The following is a 19,783-nucleotide window of genomic DNA, read 5'->3' as shown; positions in this document are numbered from 1 at the left end:
TCTTTCCCTGTCCACTTAGGCACCAGGGAGCCTGTTGGGCTCCCAGACCTAATCCTCTGCTCTTGGAGCCTCCCTACTGCCATGCAGAGCCCAAGCCCCGCCCCTACACTCCCACCCAGGGCCTTACCTCCAAACTCCAGAACTCCACACTCCAGAGGCCCTCCTTTGGAGGTGCTGCCTTTCCCCTTCTGCACAGGTCCTAAGCAGAGGCCCTGCCCCATGCTTCAATGTCACCCTGCCTAGGCCCCACCCCCAAAGCCCTCTCCTGCTGGCTGCGTGCATCCTGAGCCTAGGCCCTGCCACATGCTCAAACGTCATGCCCCCACTGGCCTAGGTCCTGCCCCACCCTAAACCCTGCCCCTACTTAAGTTCCACCCCAGCCTAAACTCCACCCCCATAGCCAAGGCTTTTTTTTGCTTTTCCTTTTTTCCTCTTTGAGATTAGGGCTCTGTTTTACCTTGTTGATTCATTGTTGTTCATTCATTTATATTTTTATTTTTCCTAATAAATCTTTTATTTTTCTAATTTTATTTTATTCTATATACTTTCTTATTGTTCTCTCCATTGGATTGTTCCCCTCGCACCCCCTTTGTTCTTTTTTTATTTTTTCTGTTGTGGTTTCATTTTACTTTGTGGCAATTGTTTCAAATATAGTTTTATTTTTCCTAATATATTTTTTATCTTTCTAATTTTATTTTGTTTTTTATTCTTTGATATTGTATTGCTCCTTTTTTTCCTTTTTTTTTTTTTTTTTTTTTTTGCCATGCCATGCAGCTTGCGGGATCTTGGTTCGCCGGCTGGAGGTCAGGCCCGAGCTCCTGAGTGGGAGCTCTGAGTTCAGACCCCTGGACTAACAGAGAACCTCAGACCCCAGGGAATATTAATTGGAGTGAGGCCTCCCAGAGGTCCTAATCTCAGCAACAAGACTCCTCTCTATCCAACTGCCTGCAAAATCCAGTGCTGGACACCTCAGGCCAAACAACCAGTAAGACAGGAATGCGGCTGCACCCATCAAAAAAAAAAAAAAATGTGGCAAAAAATATGGTACAGACGAAGGAGCAAGGTAAAAACCTGAAGACCAAATAAATGAAGAGGAAATAGTCAGTCTACCTGAAAAAGAATTCAGAGTAATGACAGTAAAGATGATCCAAAATCTCAGAAACAGAATGGAGAAAATACAAGAGACATTTAACAAGGATCTAGAAGAATTAAACAACAACAAAAAAAGTGATGAACAACACAATAACTGAAATTAAAAATACTCTACAAGGAATCAATAGCAGAATAGCTGAGGCAGATGAATGGATAAGTGAGCTGGAAGATAAAATAGTGGAAATAACTGCCAGAGAGCAAAATAAAGAGAAAAGAATGAGAATAATTGAGGACAGACTGAGAAACCTCTGTGACAACATTAAATGCACCAACATTCAAATTATAGGGGTCTCAGAAGATGAAGAGAAAAAGAAAGGGACTGAGAAAATATTTGAAGAGATTATAGTCAAAAAATTCCCTAACATGGGAAAGGAAATAGTCAATCAAGTCTAGGAAGCACAGAGAGTACCATACAGGATAAACCCAAAGAAAGACACACTGAGACATATATTAATCAAATGATCAAAAATTAAATACGAAGAAAAAATATTAAAAGCAGCAAGGGAAAAGCAACAAATAACATACAAGGGAATACCCATAAGGTTAACGGCTGATCTTTCATCAGAAACTCTGCAAGCCAGAAGGAAGTGGCAGGACGTATTTAAAGTGATGAAAGGGAAAAACCTACAACCAAGATTACTCTACCCAGCAAGGATCTCATTCAGATTGAATGGAGAACTTAAAATCTTTAGAGACAAGCAAAAGCTAACAGGATTCAGCACCACCAAACCAGCTTTACAACAAATGCTAAAGGAAATTCTCTAGGCAGGAAACACAGGAGAAGGAAAAGACCTACAATACCAAACCCAAAACAATTAAGAAAATGATAATAGGAACATACATATTGATCTTAAATGTAAATGGATTAAATGCTCCAACCAAAACACATAGACTGGCTGAATGGATACAAAAACAAAACCCGTATATATTCTGTCTACAAGAGACCCACTTCAGACCTAGGGACACATACAGATTAAAAGTGAGGGGAATGAAAAATATATTCCATGCAAATGGAAATCAAAAGAAAGCTAGAGTAGCAATTCTCATATCAGACAAAATAGATTTTAAAATAAAGTCTATTACAAGAGACAAAGAAGGACACGACATATTGATCAAGGGATCAATCCAAGAAGAAGATAGAACAATTGTAAATATTTATGCACCCAACATAGGTGCACCTCAATACATAAGGCAAATGCTAACAACCATAAAAGGGGAAATTGACAGTAACATAATAATTATAGGGAACTTTAACATCCCACTTTTACCAATGGACAGATCATCTCAAATGAAAATAAATAAGGAAACACAAGCTTTAAATGACACGTAAAACAAATGGGCTTAATAGATATTTATAGGACATTCCATCCAAAAACAACAGAATACACTTTCTTCTCAAGTGCTCATGGAACATTCTCCAGGATAGACCATATCTTGGGTCACAAATCAAGCCTTGGTAAATTTTTAAAAATTGAAATGGTATCAAGTATCTTTTCTGACCAAAACGCTATGAGACTAGATATCAGTTACAGCAAAAAAACTGTAAAAAATGCAAACACATGGAGACTAAACAATACACTACTAAATAACCAAGAGATCACTGGAGAAACCCAAGAGGAAATAAAAAAATATGTAGAAACAAATGACAATGAAAACACTATGGCCCAAAACCTATGGGATGCAGCAAAAGCAGGTTTAAGATGGAAGTTTATAGCAATACTATCCTACCTCAAGAAACAAATGTCTCAAATAAACAACCTAAACTTACACCTAAAGCAATTAGAGAAAGAAGAACAAAAAAACCCCAAAGTTAGCAGAAGGAAAGAAATAATAAAGATCAGATCAGAAATAAATTAAAAAGAAATGAAGGAAACGATAGCAAAGGTCAATAAAACTAAAATGTGGTTCTTTGAGAAGATAAACAAAATTGATAAACTATTAGCCAGACTCATAAAGAAAAAAAAGGGAGAAGACTCAAATCAACAGAATTAGAAATGAAAAAGAAGTAAAAAGTGACACTGCAGAAATACAAAGGATCATAAGAGATTACTACAAGCAACTGTATGCCAATAAAATGGACAATCTGGAAGAAATGGACAAATTCTTAGAAGAGCCCAAACTTCCAAGACTGAACCAGGAAGAAATCGAAAATATAAACAGACCAATCAGAAGCACTGATATTGAAACTGATTAAAAATCTTACAACAAACAAAAACCTAGGATCAGATGGCTTCACAGGCAACTTCTATCAAACATTTAGAGAAGAGCTAACACCTAACCTTCTCAAACTCTTCCAAAATATATGAAAGGGAGGAACACTTCCAAACTCATTCTATAAGGCCACCATCACCCTGAAACCAAAACCAGACTAAGATGTCACAAAAAAAGAAAACTACTGGCCAATATTAGAACATAGATGAACATAGATGCAAAAATCCTCAACAAAATACTAGCAAACAGAATCCAACAGCACATTAAAAGGATCATACACCATGATCAAGTGGGTTTATCCCAGGAATGCAAGGATTTTTAGGTATATGCAAATCAATCAATGTGATGCACCATATTAACAAACTGAAGGATAAAAACCATCTGACAATCTCAACAAATGCAGAAGAAGCTTTCAATAAAATCCAACATCCATTTATGATAAAAGCTCTCCAGAAAGTAGGCATAGAGGGAACCTACCTCAACATAATAAAGGCCATATATGACAAACCCACAGCCAACATCATTCTCAATGGTGAAAAACTGAAATCATTTCCTCTAAGATCAGGAACAAGACAAGGTTGCCCACTCTCACCACTCTTATTCAACATAGTTTTGGAATTTTTAGCCACAGCAATCAGAGAAGAAAAAGAAATAAGAGGAATCCAAATCAGAAGAGAAGAAGTGAAGCTGTCACTGTTTGCAGATGACATGATAGTATACATAGAGAATCCAAAAGATGCTACCAGAAAACTAGTAGAGCTAATCAGTGAATTTGGTAGAGTTGAAGGATACAGAATTAATGCATAGAAATCTCTTGCATTCCTATACACTAATGATGAAAAATATGAAATAGAAATTAAGGAAACACTCCCATTAACAATTGCAACAAAAAGAATAAAATACTTAGGAATAAACCTACCTAAGGGGACCATAAACCTGTATGTAGAAAACTATAAGACACTGATGAAAGAAATTAAAGATGATACAAACAGATGGAGAGATGTACCATGTTTTTGGATTGGAAGAATCAACATTGTGAAAATGACTCTACTACCCAAAGCAATCTACAGATTCAGCACAATCCCTATCAAACTACCAATGGTATTTTTCACAGAAGTAGAACAAAAGATTTTACAATTTGTATGGAAACACAATAGACCCTGAATAGCCAAAGCAATCATGAGAAAGAATAACAGAGCTGGAAGAATCAGGCTCCCTGACTTCAGACTATACTACAAAGTACAGGAATCTATGGTATTGGCACAAAAACAGAAATATAGATCAATGGAACAGGATAGAAAGCCCAGAGATAAACCCACACACATATGGTCACCTTATCTTTGATAAAGGAGGCAAGAACATACAATGGAGAAAAGATAGCCTCTTCAATAAGTGGTGCTGGGAAAACTGGACAGCTACATGTAAAAGAATGAAATTAGAACAGTGCCTAACAACATACAGAAAAATAAACTCAAAATGGAATAAAGACCTAAATGTAAAGGCAGACACTATAAAACTCTTAGAGGAGAACATTGGCAGAACACTCTATGACATAAATCACAGCAAGATCCTTTCTGACCCACTTGCTAGAGAAATGGAAATAAAAATAAATAAATGGGACCTAATGAAACTTAAAAGCTTTCACGTAGCCAAGGGAACCATAAACAAGACGAAAAGACATCCCTCAGAATGGGAGAAAATATTTGCAAATGAAGCAACTGACAAAGGATTAATCTACAAAATGTAGAAGCAGCTCATGCAGTTCAATATCAAAAAAACAAACTACCCAATCCAATAATGGTCATAAGACCTAAGTAGACATTTCTCCAAAGGAGTTATACAGATTGCCAACAAACACAGGAAAGGGTGCTCAACATCACTAATCATTAGAGAAATGCAAATCAAAACTACAGTGAGGTATCACCTCACACCCGTCAGAATGGCCATCATCAAAAATCTAGAAATAATAAATGCTGGAGAGGGTGTGGAGAAAAGGGAAACCTCTTGCACTTTTGCTGGGAATGTAAATTGATACAGCTACTATGGAAAACAGTATGGAGGTTCCTTAAAAAACAAAAAATAGAACTACCATATGACCCAGCAATCCCACTACTGGGCATATACTCTGAGAAAACCATAATTCAAAAAGTGTCATGTACCACAATGTTCATTGAAGCACTATTTACAATAGTCAGGACATGGAAGCAACCTAAATGTCCATCGACAGATGAATGGATAAAGAAGATGTGATGTGTCACATATATACAGTGAAATATTCTTCCTCCATAAAAGGAAACAAAATTGAGTTATTTGTAGTGAGCTGGATGGAGCTAGAGTCTGTCACACAGAATGAAGTAAGTCAGAAAAAGAAAAACAAATACCGTATGCTAACACATATATATGAAATCTAAAAAAAAGAAAAAAAAATGGTTCTGATGAACCTAGGGGCAGGACAGGAATAATGACGCAGATGTAGAGAATGGACTTGAGGACACGGGGATGCTGAAGGGTAAACTGGGACGAAGTGTGAGAGTCACATGGACATATATAAACTACCAAATGTAAAATAGCTAGTGGGAAGCAGCTGCATAGCACAGGGAGATCAGCTGCGTGCTTTGTGACCACCTAGAGGGGTGGTATAGGGATGGTGGGAGAGAAATGCAAGAGGGAGGGGATATTGGGATATATGTATACATATAGCTGATTCACTTTGTTATAGGGCAGAAACTAACACAACATTGTAAAGCTATTATACTCCAATAAGTATGATAAAAGAAAAAGTGTGGACATTTTGAGAACTCATGGTAATGACATAACCTCACTCTGAGTAACTGTTTTATTAGTGGGTTTAATAGTTAGAGAGTTATATTAATTATTTGGAATTCCAGAATAATAAATAATAAGGATGTGATATAATAATTCTGCCTACCTTCTAAGTTTTTCATAATGTGTAATCTGGTCCAGTATTTATTTATAAACCAAGTATTTATGGCTACAGGAGAGAAAACAGCCTTTTATTTTCTCTATTCTATTCAGAAAAGACATGCTATTTTAGGTGAGTTTGAACCATTTTTGTATGTATACTTCACTGTTTCGTTATCCAAACTTAAAAAAAAGCAAAACCAGTATAATTTAAAAGACATTTTCAAAATTATTTGACAATTTGTTACCACAATTTCCAGTTTTCAAGATATAACCTGTTTATGTTAGTAATAATTTTTACTGATATTCAAAATGTTCTTTTTGAATCTGACCCTCCTCTTGACAGGGACAAAAACTACACTGTTAACTCAGAAAGGCGATGTTATTTTACGTAGTTTTATATAGCCTCATGGCTCTTTAATGATATGACAAATCATCTCTCTGCCAACCTGAACTTGCAGCAGGGAAACGTGATTAGAACTGCCACCAGAGAAGTCTTTCGGTCGTAAAGTCTCAGCATGGACAATTCTCCTTTCATGCCTTGCATATCTTTCTGAAGGGCACAGGTATCACACTACAGCATACACGGAAGCCATGTATGAGGGGAGTAAATATTGGTTAGAACCAGGAGCAAAAATATAGTTCTGAATGAGAACAATGATACAGAAACCTGACAAAGGATTCCCTCATGTGGCTGTATAAGGTCGTTTATATAGGGTCAGTGTGCAATGTGATGATCGAGATTAATATTATATAAGGCTGTGGGAGTATGGGTTAAAAGTAAAATATATAGAAGCTTTGAGAGTCCTTTAATATTTTCTACAATTTATAGTGAATTCTTTAAAATTTTGCTATCTATCACAAACTGCATAACATAAGTACAAAGTGGTATGAATTTCTCGTGGTTTCAGGAGCAAGTCTAGAATAGTGCTCAATGATTATTTGTGAATTTGCATGAATTTTCACATAATCAATGCTAAGTGATATCAAACTTTTTACATACTGTAATAATATTATAAATCTGTAATAACTTTATTATTTTTCATGACATTTTCATTCTAACAAGATTAACTATCCCTAGTAATCCTCACAAATATCAAGTTATCAAACTTTAAATACAGACTTAGAATATGGCAGTGATTCACTATTTATATGCCAGTGCAGTTTTTATTTGTGGGCGTGTTTCAGGGAGAATACCAGGAGGAGTAACTCTGATGACTATCTTTGTAATTGTGTTTCTAATCTTGTTTTATATATCTGTGTGATATATGAAGCAAGATTAAAAGGTAAGTTATGAAATTGAAAACAAAAATAATAAATAGAAGGAAGTAAGTTGTGATAATCACATTACTATTTCCCTTTGAGAGGTGTTTTTGGAGTCTTTCCCTCTCTGAGAATAGGTTTTAAAATTTGTTTATGATGCTTTGTAATTAGCATAGTCCCCCAGAGAGGAGAAACTGTCTCAAGAAGAGTTCTCTTCATCTTTTATGAGAAATGCTTTGATATCAATGACTCTCTCACCCCTTGCTTTATATTACTTTAGTGAAGAGTCTCCTGGCTACTGTCATCTTGTGAAATGGAAGTATAATCCATTTGCTTTGCCACATAAGCCATCCTTGAAATTTGGTCAGAGCTCGTTATGCTGCCTGTGCCTCATTTGGGCTGAGGCGTGGAGGAACATAAAACTAAAAACTTAGCTTGAGGCACAGACAGAATGGATTTCAGTTTTGTAAAGAATTAGGAATTGCTTTAGGATAGATGGATTTTACACAGATAGGAAATAAATGTCCTCTGAGAAGAACTTGCATGTAGAGGGAATGAGTGTAAAGTATAAGGGGAATGCTGGGAGAAGGGACAATTACACAGAGAATGAAAATGACAAAGAGGTGTATATGAAATGCCATTAAGAAGGAATATTATGAAAGTGTGCATACTAAAACAAGAAACAAGTGCAGCACTAGCCGTCTAAAGGAAAATATTGCTCATATATCTGGCCAGAAATGCAATAGGAAATAAATTTGAGAAAGTTAGTTATTGAGTATGTATACAAAACAAAATAAGGGAGTAAAATATGTAAGGTTTGGAATCACATGCACTTTGTTACAACTGTGAGATTGTGAGCGTAATTTAAATTTGACAGAAAAATAAATAACTGGAGTATCAGTATAACAAAATATAAGCTGATTTGGAAATACTCAGAGGGTAGTGAGAAAATAGAACTAAGAGAAACACGTACTCTTCCTGTGGCTATAACTTTTATATAAGAAAGTATATTATACTTACATTTTATACGCAATTGATTGCCTTACAGAATACAAACTGAAGTTAAATTATATTAGTATTCTTGGTCAAGGTTAGACAGTAAAAAGAACCAATGCCCTAAGCATGCTTTTAATAATGCTGCACTTTTAGTGCTTCCTAAATGCACACTGTAATTTTTCTTTTCCTGTGACTGTGAATATTTCTTCCCTGCTTCCCTCCCTCTTTCCTTCTCTCTCTCTCCTTCTCTCCCTCCCTCCCTCCCTTCCTTCCTCCCTTCCTTCCTTCCTTCCTTCCTTCCTTCCTTCCTTGCCATTTACCTGTGACCAATTTCCCCACTCTGTGTAACATCACAACCAGTGCTGCTTTTCCATGATACTCAGCTTTCTATCTCTCTGTCTATCTACCTATGTATTTATTTATCTATCAATTTTCTAATTCTGTTACCGAACTCAGGTTCAGCTGCTTTTCACTCAAAAGCCAATAATCGAGAGGCAACTGTCCGTAGAAAGGAAAGATGCTTTAATCAGAAAAGCCAGCAATCTGGGGAGAAGTTGGACTCATGTCCAGAGACCAACTCCAAAGATTCTGCTCAGCCATGACAGTTTTAAAGGAAAAAAAGGTGAGGTGTTGGGGAGACTCTCAGTGAATCATCTAGGCAGGAGGTGGGTTCTGCATCATTCTCTATTACTTGCAGACTGGCCAACTCTCTGGATGTTATCTTGCCCACGTGATTTGCCTGCAGGATTGCTAAGGGAGCTGTTGGGAGTGAAGAGCTGGTCATTATTTAACTACTTAATTCTTCTTCTTCTTCTTTTTTTTAAATTCTTCATTCTTACTACTTTTTATCTAGGAGAAGAATCAACAGGTTAGGCAAGGCACAGTGTGTATTCAGGAGAGCATGTCAAAAGTTAGTTTAAATTGCCTAGTGATCTTGTTCCTATAATTAGGTTCTTTAAAGGTTAGAAAGGGACAAAAATGGGCAAGCAGGAAAGGGGAAAAAGAGCTGCTTTCAATTCTACCTATCACTTTTCTAATTCTATGAACACAAAATACATATACATACATAGATATTTATTATTTTGAAATTTTATCTGCTCTAGGACAGGCTGAGAGCCTTCTAAGCTCTTTCTATAAAAAATTTAAGGACAAGATTTGGGAAGTTTCTGGGTTTCCTTAAGTTACCTTGTGAATGAAACCTTACTCAAATTTACCACTTTCTTTGTAGTGTTTGTCCACAAAATGGATAAACTTGTTTAGAGGACTATCAAGTAGATAGGCTGATTTCCTGGTCACACTACACTTTCTAATTTCATGATAATAGATCTTTATCATCCATAGAAACCTGTATTGAGTGCCTTCTTTGAGTAAGAAAGTGAAAACCTGTGTGTGTGTGTGTGTGTGTGTGTGTGTGTGTAATTATTATTTTTAGTCTAATGTGGTAAAGTCTAATGTGGTTACTGCCTCTAATCCACCATTTTTAGTTGCCTGAATGAGGCAAGTAACTTTACTCCTCTGAGCTTCTGGTTTCCTCATATGTAAAATAGAACATATAATAAAAACTGCCTTGAATTGTTGTTTTTAATAAAATAATAGATATCTGTTTAGCACAGTACCTGACATGCAAATAATACTCAATGAAAGTTAGCAATTATTGTAAGGTGATGATATGCATATATATAAATATAGAGATATTTAGTAAAATTATAAAGTGGTTCATGCTAAAATTTCAGGATATTCCACCTAACACAGGAGTGAGGGAGATAGTGAGATGGTTTGCATATATTGGAGGAAGGCTGTCTAAACAGGGTAGATGGAAGTGATAACAGAAGAAACAGAATGTGGAAGCAGAAGTACAAGCTGGACAGTGCCACAGAGACCAATTTTAACATACTGTGATTGTAGAAGAATGAGTATGTAGAGCGCTTTGGTTTTGTAGCTTACTTGATTGTTTGAGATACATTAAGTTTTGAATATAATTGTATGTATCCTGACAATCTTGAAATTTTATTTGGGACCAGCTGGAATATCTTGTAGCATATTTAATAATGTTCTTTGTCCTGAAAGATAGATGAAAAAGTTCTCCAGTTGTTGAAACAATCAGATTTTTCTTTTCTTTAATAATGTGAAATCTGATGCTGTTTCCCCAAACAGGCTATTTTTCTTTACACTATTGACCACGCCCCAAATTAAGGAAAAGGTCACATTTAAGATTTTTCTTACCATTTTTTTTTTTTTTCTGTCTTCTTGAAACTCTTCCAAGACATGTCCTGGGGTTTTATTGAAGTTCATTATGTTGTGAAAGGTGATCTTTGTCAGCAGTGAGAATCAAGAACAAAATGCTGAGTGTTGGCAAATTCTTGCATATTTATAATCTCATCAGAGATGATAGACACTGTTGAGAAAAAAAATGTAAGCAACATTTTAATAATTACCATGAGACTTTCTGCTTCTTTAGTTATATGAAAAAAGCTTTTTTGTTTCTTCAGAGCAACAGTTATAGTATGTAACATGTACCCCTTCTCTAAACTCCAGATTTAAAAACTTGAGAAGTTTGTTTCTCTGTGGTTTGCACTTTTGTGTTACATTAGTTGCAAAAGCCTTAAAGTTGAAAGCAAATTGAGCAGTATTGATTCAACCTAGGTTTAGAGACAATAGTTTAGAAAAATAAAATCATATGATTGTATTGTACATCTCTTTTATAAAGTGGTAATTTCTTTCTTTGAACCAGTGCACTTTCTAAAACAGGTTTGAAATAATTCTTAATACAGACTTCATAGACTCTCAAAATGAAGACACACTGTATTACACTGAACAGATTACTAATGTTTAAGTAGATTATTTAAAATATTTTTTAGCAATTTGTATTTTATCTTTAAAATAAAGTGGTTTCTAGAATGTGTGGTGACCAACTGCACCAATTTGCCTAGAACTGAGAGGTTTCCTGGACTGGGCTTTTAGTGCTCAAACCAGACAGTCCTAGGCAAACTGTTGGTTGCTGTTACCCTAAATGTATCACACAGAAAAACAGGTAGTGTATAAAAAAATAGATGAACATCTCCTATATGGCCTGCATTTGTCATATATTCACATTTCAAATTCAACCAACAGAAATTAGTTCAGATTCTTAGAAAGGATTCAATACATTCTATTTATCTTAACAGATACATTTGTATAAAGAACAACTACTTTTGGAGTATCTATGGTCATATTCAAATGAAATATATATGCAGCAAGGAACTCACCATTTAGTATTAATGATAATATTTACAAAGTTCTTGCTATTTTAATTAAGGTGAGATCATAATTGAATTTTAAGTCAGATTAAAAGGGAAAACAAATAACTGTGATATGAAACTGAGCAGATGGTGGTCACAGATAATAAAGGAAGAAAGAAGTAATAAAAAAAACACAGAGTTGAAATCTCCCCTTTTTCTGTTTATCTCTAAACTCCTGTTTAATTTCTAGAGTTCATTAAATTTTAAGATAGCAATTTAGGAAAACCCAAGACAATCAGGTGCTAATCTAGGATAATTTGTTTCAGCTGGAATATTGATTGAACCATACAATATTTGTAGTCAAATACTTTGCATTATTGATGAGCATTAGCTAGCAAGCATTTTATATATTGCTTCCACTATGTTAACAAGGGAAAACAACACTAACAACAGTAAGCAGATGCATAGGAAGTTCTCTGAAAGTCATGTGGGACAAACTTTTTTTTAGTATATAAAACTTTAAATGTCCCATTGACATCAATTAAATATCCAGGTATTGCTCCGTTTCTTTGCTTTTCATTACAGCAAGACTTCGTATATGTATAGTTCATGTTTTCAGTCTCTACCTTCTCACGTATCATATTATTCCTATGTATATACTTATTTATATCTTTAGCAGTGATTTTTTCCATTTTGCTTAAAATACATAACAAAATGTCCATTAGCCTCTTAACTTTTTTACTTTGTTGTCAAGGTATCTCATGCATAATGAGGCAATATATAATTTTGATTCTAATCTGTGCCTTTCTTCCTCAGTTCAGAAGCATGTATCATCAAACCATCTATTAACTGAACTTAAAATCCAAGAGGCATAATTGATTCCTTTCCTGCTTCCTAGAATATTGTATAGTACTTAGTTGAGTTTAACAAAAAATTGTTAAATCTCTTAATAAAAATTTAATAATATTTAGAAAAACAAAAGAGAAGTTGAAAACCATACTGTATCAAGCACCTCCTCTGGGTAAGAGACTTTACACTTTTATTTTTTATTGAAGTTTAGTTGATTTACAATATTACATTGGTTTCAGGTGTACAACATAATGATTCAATATTTTTATAGATTATACAACATATAAAATTATTTTAACATATTGGCTGTATTCACTGTTTTGTACATTAATTCCTTGTAACTTATTTATTTAAAACCTAATTATTTGTATCTCTTAATCCCCTTCACCTATTTTGCCCCTACCCCAACCACCTCTGGTAACTGCTAGTTTGTTCTCTGTATCTGTGAGTCTGGTTTTGTTTTGTTATATTCGTTCATTTTATTTTTTAGATTCCACAAATAAGTGAAAACATACAGTATTTGTATTTTTCTGTCTGACTTATTTAACTAAGCATAATATCCTCCAGGTCCATCCATATTTTTGCAAATGACAAAATATTATTCTTTTTTATTACTGAGCAATATTCCATGATATATATATATATGGCACATCTTTATCCATTTATCCGTTGATGGACACTTATGTTGCATCTATATCTTGGCTATTGTGAATAATGCTGCAGTGGACATTGGGATGCATATATCTTTTGGAATTAGTGTTTACATTTACTTTGGATAAATATCCAGGAGTGGAATTTCCAGATTGTATGGTAGTTCTATTTTTAATTTTTTGAGGAGCCTCCACATACTGTTGTTTTCATAGTGGCTGCACCAGTTTACATTGCCGCAAACAGTATACCAGGGCCCCTTTTCTCTACATCCTCTTCAACACTTTTTATTTGTTGTCTTTTTGATAATAGCCATTCTGACCGTTATGAGGTGGTATCTCATTATGGTTTTTGATTTGCATTTCTCTGATGATTAGTGATGTTGAGCATCTTCTCATGTGCTTGTTGGCCATCTGTTTGTCTTTGAAAAAATGCCTGTTGAGTTCCTCTGACCATTTTTCTAATTAGACTGTTTATTTTTTGATATTGAATTCTATGAGTTCTTCATATATTTTGGATATTAACCAGTTATCATACATGTCATTTGAAAATGTCTTCTTCCATTCAGTAGGCAGCCTTTTGTTTTGTTGATAGTTTCCTTTGCTGTGCTAAAGCTTTTAACTTTGGTTAGGTCCCATTTATTTTTGCTTTTGTTTCCTTTACCTGAGGAGACATATCCAAAAAAGTATTGCTAAGACCAGTGTCAAAAAGCATACTGCCTATGTTTTCTTCTAGAAGTTTTATGGTTTTAGGTCTTCCATTTAGGTCTTTAATCCTTTTTAAGTTTATTTTTGTATATGGTGTGAGAAAATATTCTAATTTCCTTCTTTTGCATGTACTGTCCAGTTTTCCCAGCACCACTTATTGAAGAGAATGTCTTTTCCCCATTGTATATTCTTGCCTCCTTTGTTGTAAATTAATTGACCATAAATGCATAGGGTTTATTTCTGGGCTTTGTCTTCTGTTCCATTGATCTATATCTGTTTTTGTGCCAGTACCATACTGCTTTAATAACTGTAGTATAGTTTGAAATCAGGGAGTGTGATACCTCCAGCTTTGTGTTTTGTTTTGTTTTTCTCAAGATTGCTTTGACTATTCAGGGTGTTTTGTGGTTCTATACAAATTTCAGGATTATTCTAGTTCTGGGGAAAAAATGTCATGGGTATTTTGATAGGGATTATGGTAAATCTGTAGATGGCTTTGGATAGTATGGACATTTTAACAATGTTAGTTCTTCCAATCCATAAACACAGGATATCTTTCCATTTATTTGAATTCATGCCTTTATAAGAGAGGCCCAAGATATCACCCTTTACCTTCTTTTGCCATCTGAGGATACAAGAATTCTGAAATCCAGAAGACCCTCACCAGACCATGCTGGCACCCTAATCTCAGACTTTCAGCCTCCAAAACTGTGAGAAATACATTTCTGTTGTTTTTAAGCTACTCAGTCTGTGGTATTTTATTATAGTAGTCAGAACAGATGAAGACAAATGATTTCTAAACTAGTAATAGAATCATATGTAATCAGTGAATAGAGTGATAAGGGTGGTGCTGGCCAGTAACTTGAAGGAAGATATCGTGCTTCCAAAGGTCCTATGTTATTCCGAAGCAACTAGTGCATATCACTGTCACAATACCTTCTATAATTATTTATTGCAATTCTCTGTTTACTTGTCTGTACTCTAGTTAGACTGTGATATGCCTGAGAGCAGACAAGGGTTTTTTTTTCTAGCATCAGCCTCATGTAAGTGTGTTTTCAGAAAGAATGTCTTTAAAAAAAAATGTGAGGTAGGAAGGAAGCAAACTGGAAGGGATAGAGGGAGGAAAAGCAATAAAGAGTATGTCCATGACAACCAAAGACTGCTCTTGAAAATTTTATGTCCATTTGTTCTGAGGTATTCTATTATGGTGATGGCTCTTTTAAGGTAACATGGCCCTTAACCTGTAATGCGTCTTTCCCAGTGTGTGTGTATGTGTGTGTGTGTGTGTGTGTGTGTGTGTGTCTGTCTGTCTGTCTGTGTCTGTCTGTCTGTGTGTCTGTCTGTCTGTCTCTCTGTCTGTCCAGTTGTCCCTATCTCTAACCCATCTGTCTCTATACAGACATACCTCGGAGATATTACCAGTTTGGTTCCAGACCACTACAAGAAAGTGAATATCACAGTAAAGCAAGTCACACAGATTTTTTGATTTCCCAGTGCATATAAAAGTTAAGTTTACACTATACTATAGTCTATTAAGTGGACAGTAGCATTATATCTAAAAATATAATGTACACGTTTTAATTTAAAAAACTCTTTATTGCTAAAAAATGCTAACCATTATCTGAGCCTTCAGGGAGTTGTAATATTTTTGCTGGTGGAGAGTCTTACCTAGATGTTGATGGCTGCTGACTGAGGTTTGGAGTGGCTGTGGCAGTTTCTTAAAATAAGACAACAATGAAGTTTGCTGCATTGATTGACTCTTCCTTTCATGAGCACTTTCTCTGTAGCATGCAGTGCTGTTTAATGGCATTTTACCCACAGTAGAACTTCTTTCAAAATTGGAGTTAATCCTCTTAAATGCTGCCACTGCTTTAGCAACTAAGTGTATGTAATATTCTAAATCCTTTTGTTATTTCAACAGTCTTCACAGCATCTTAACCAGGAGTAATTTCCATCTCAAAAACCATTTTTTTTTGCTCATCCATAAGAAGCAACTCCTCATCCATTTAAGTTTTATCATGAGATTGCAGCAATTCAGTCAAATCTTCAGCCTCCATTTCTAATTCTAGTTCACTTGCTGTTTCTACCACATCTGCAGTTATTTCTTCTGCTGAAATTTTGAACCCCTTCAAGTCATCCATGTGCATTAGAATCACTTTCTTCCAAACTCCTGTTCTATGAACAGGAGTTGATTTTTTGACCCCTTCCCATGAATCACAAATGTTCTTCATGGCGTCTAGAAGGGTGAATCCTTTTCAGGTTTTCAACTGACTTTGCCCAGATCCATCAGAGGAATCACTATCTATGGCAGCTATAGCCTTACAAAATGTATTTCTTAAAGAATAAGAACTGAAATTCTAAATTACTGCTGATCCATGGGCTGCAGAATGGATGTTATGTTTGCAGGCATGGAAACAACATGAATCTCCTTGTCCATCTCCATCAGAGCTTTTGGGTGACTACCACATGTATTGTCAATGAGCAGTAATATTTTTGAAAGGGAATACTTTTTTTTTTTCCTAACAGTAGGTCTCAACAGTGGGCTTAAAATATTCAGTAAGCCATGTTGTAAACAGATGTTGTCATCCAGGCATGGTTGTTGCATTCAGAGCACAGGCAGAGTAGATTTAGCATAATACTTAAGGGCCCTCGGATTTTCAGAATGGTAAATGAGCACTGGCTTCGATTTTAAGTCTTGGGCTGCACTAGCTTCTAACAAGAAAATCAGACTGTCCTTTGAAGCTTTGAAGCCAGGCATTGACTCCTCTCTAACAATGAAAGTCCCAGATGTCATCTTCCAATATAAACCTGTTTTATTAACATTGAAAGTCTGTTTGTTTAGCGTAGCCACTTTCATTCATTATCTTAGATCTTCTAGATAACCCACTGCAGCTTCCACATCAACACTTGCTGCTTCACCTCGTACTTTTATGTTATGGAGGCGGCTTCTTTCCTTCAACCTTATGAAGCAAAATGAGTTTCAAACTACTTCTGCAGCTTCCTCACCTCTCCCAGCCTTCATAGAATTGAAGAGAGTCAGGGCCTTGCTCTGGACTAGGCTTTGGCTTAAGGGAATGTTGTGGCTGGTTTGATCTATCCAGACCACTAAAACTTCTACATATCATCAATAAGGCTGTTTCACTTTCTTCTCATTTGTATTTTCACTAGAGTAGCGGTTTTAATTTCTTTCAAGAACTTTTCCTTTGCATCCACAACTTGGCTAACTGGTACAAGTGGCCTTTCAGCCTATCTCGGCTTTTTTTTGTGTGTGTGACAATTCCACAACTGAGATATTTTAATGTAAATATTATAAAATACATACAATAAAAAATATAGAATGATAATACATGATATAAGATGGAAAGTAAAAATCCTCCTTCCCACCCTCCAGTCTTCCAGTGGTGCAACTGTAAACACAACAGTTTCTTTAAAATACTGAAATTTAAAGAGTGGATATACGTATATGTATAACTGATTCTTTGCTGCACACCTGAAACCAACACGACATTGTAAATCAACTAGACTCCCACAAAAAATTTTTTAAAAAAGAAAAAAAATACTGAAATTTATAAATATTCTAACAAGTCACAAGGTTATGTTTCTTTGGCATTGGTTTGTTTTACATAGTGTTGAGATACATTTAAAATATTAAGCATCACTACTGTTAGAGTAGGAGTGTAACTTAATTTTATAATGAAATACATTTAACCCTGGGTTGCCAAAAGCCCATTTTCTTCACATTTTATATTTATTCTTCCTCATTAAAATAATATTTCTCAGTTAGGTTTTTATTAGTAAGAACCTGCTGTATAAAAAAATAAAATCAAATTCAAAAATTCAAAAAAAAATAAAAGTATACATTTAGACAGAAAAAAATATAATATTGCTCAAAGCATATACTACCTGTATTGATCACCAAAATTTTATTGTCTTATCTTACAAGTGTAGCACATATATAATTAAGCAGTTGGTAAACCTGTAGAGATTGAGCACAAATAAGGTCCACAAGGTACTGCTGTGTAATGTATCTACCAACAGGTTGACTAGGGCAGTTGTTACATTTGACTGCAAGAAGAAAATTAACTGGTTTCTGTTCATTGCTGTGATTAAACAAAGAATGGGTTCCTTTCTTTCAGCTTCAGAGACTAGAGATTCTGAATGCTTTTTATTTGCAGTAGGTGACTGGATAAGTTTCTAAGAACATGGTACTGCTGCCCCTTAAATTAGAAATTTGGCAAAACTCAAAGTTATATCACCCAGTAATAAACTACTAAGAAGGGTCAGGCAAGAAGCAACTATCCGAATACAAAAGGCTAAATAGGCCTTTCTTCGAGATGCTACTTCTACACTTAACCTAAACTATGTAAAGAGATATGAAGAGGCCAGTGGCTGTCAGTAGAATACAATATGCTACTTTTATTCAGTCTTTGATGTGTGATCTTTTTCTAAGCATGTATGTATGTAAGCATGTTTGAACACCAGCCATGTGTATTGCCATGTACCCCAAGGTAGAAATTATTCCTTCTCGGTTGGCATTTAATAAACCAACCCTTGTGCCACTGCCATCAGTGCCATATAAAATTAACTGTTTCAGTGGGGTAAAATCAAAGGCTAGCTGGTATAATACAGTAATGCTGATGGCCAAAATCCAGGATTTATTTAGGGAAAAAATAATCAATAGCATTAATATTATCAATTTCACAACTATTAAGGTAAAGAAAAAGTTCCAGTGAACTCCATACTAGTTAAATGTTCCTGATAGCCTTTGGATTTTATAATGACTAATCGTCCCATTTCTAGGGAAAGCAATGGCCAAACAGAGTACAGTGACTTTGTAAGATAACAAATCTGGACCCTTTTGTATATTTTCTCCTAACTTTTGGACAAACCATTGCAGTCCCTAAAATAAAACCTCCTACTCCAAAATCCATTGCTCCTATCCCATAGAGCTCGATTTTGGCAAATACTCTGGAAAAAAGTGGGAAGTCCACAGCCAAAATGGCAACAACAATAAGTGCACTATTAATTACATGGAAACAGAGATGGCTGGGACTGACTTCCAAGAATTTTTCAAGGATTTTCTGGACAGGCATTTTGGCATAGCAAGTTCTCCCGCAGTATATTTCATAGAGCAGCCTTGCCCCCAAGATAATTACAACGAGGTCCTCGAGGAGGACAAATGAAGAGAAAATGGTCAAAGTGGTCACTAGAGGAACTATTAGGAAAGCAAAGTGAACAAAGAATAGAGTTCTCCACATATGTGAAGAAGAACATAAATGTTGTGAGAGAATGATCAGGAGCCTTCTACACAGGATACAGAGTAGAGGACAGAAAACATTTTTTCTTCTTCCTCACGTGCTCCTGGTGGTCTCAGTGCCCCGCTGTAGAGAGCCATGTAAGCTTCTGCCTTCCAAGCAGTGCTTCCAGCTGATGCAGCTCTCTCAGCTTTTGACACGCCTTCATCACCAAGCTTAATCAGTACTAGCTTTGGATTTAAAGTGGGAGATGTGTGACTCTTGCTTTCACTTGAATATTTAGAAGCATTTGTAAGGTTATTAATTGGCCTAATTTCAATATTGTGTCCCATGGAATAGGGAGGCCTGAGGAGAGGGAGAGAGATGGGGGAACTGCCTGTTGGTGGAGCAATCAGAACACACACAACATTTGTTGATTGTTTGCCATTGTATATAGGTGTGATTGGTGGTGCCCCAAAACAATTGTAATAGTATCATCAAAGCTCACTGATCACTGCTCACCATAACAAAAATAATAACAAAAATGTTTGAAATATTATGATAATTACCAAAATGTGAGAGACTT

At 35.4% G+C, this 19,783-nt stretch overlaps 1 pseudogene; it reads right to left on the bottom strand.

Moving 5' to 3' along the window:
• Positions 1-17,875: 17,875 nt before the first annotated feature.
• LOC103076690 (phosphatidylinositol-glycan biosynthesis class W protein pseudogene) lies at positions 17,876-19,278 on the bottom strand (annotated as a pseudogene).
• Positions 19,279-19,783: the final 505 nt, after the last annotated feature.

This window comes from Lipotes vexillifer, unplaced genomic scaffold, assembly GCF_000442215.2.
Source record: "Lipotes vexillifer unplaced genomic scaffold, Lipotes_vexillifer_v1.1 scaffold510, whole genome shotgun sequence".
Classification (NCBI taxonomy): domain Eukaryota; kingdom Metazoa; phylum Chordata; class Mammalia; order Artiodactyla; family Lipotidae; genus Lipotes; species Lipotes vexillifer.
This window is presented reverse-complemented; position numbering and strand designations above follow the sequence as displayed.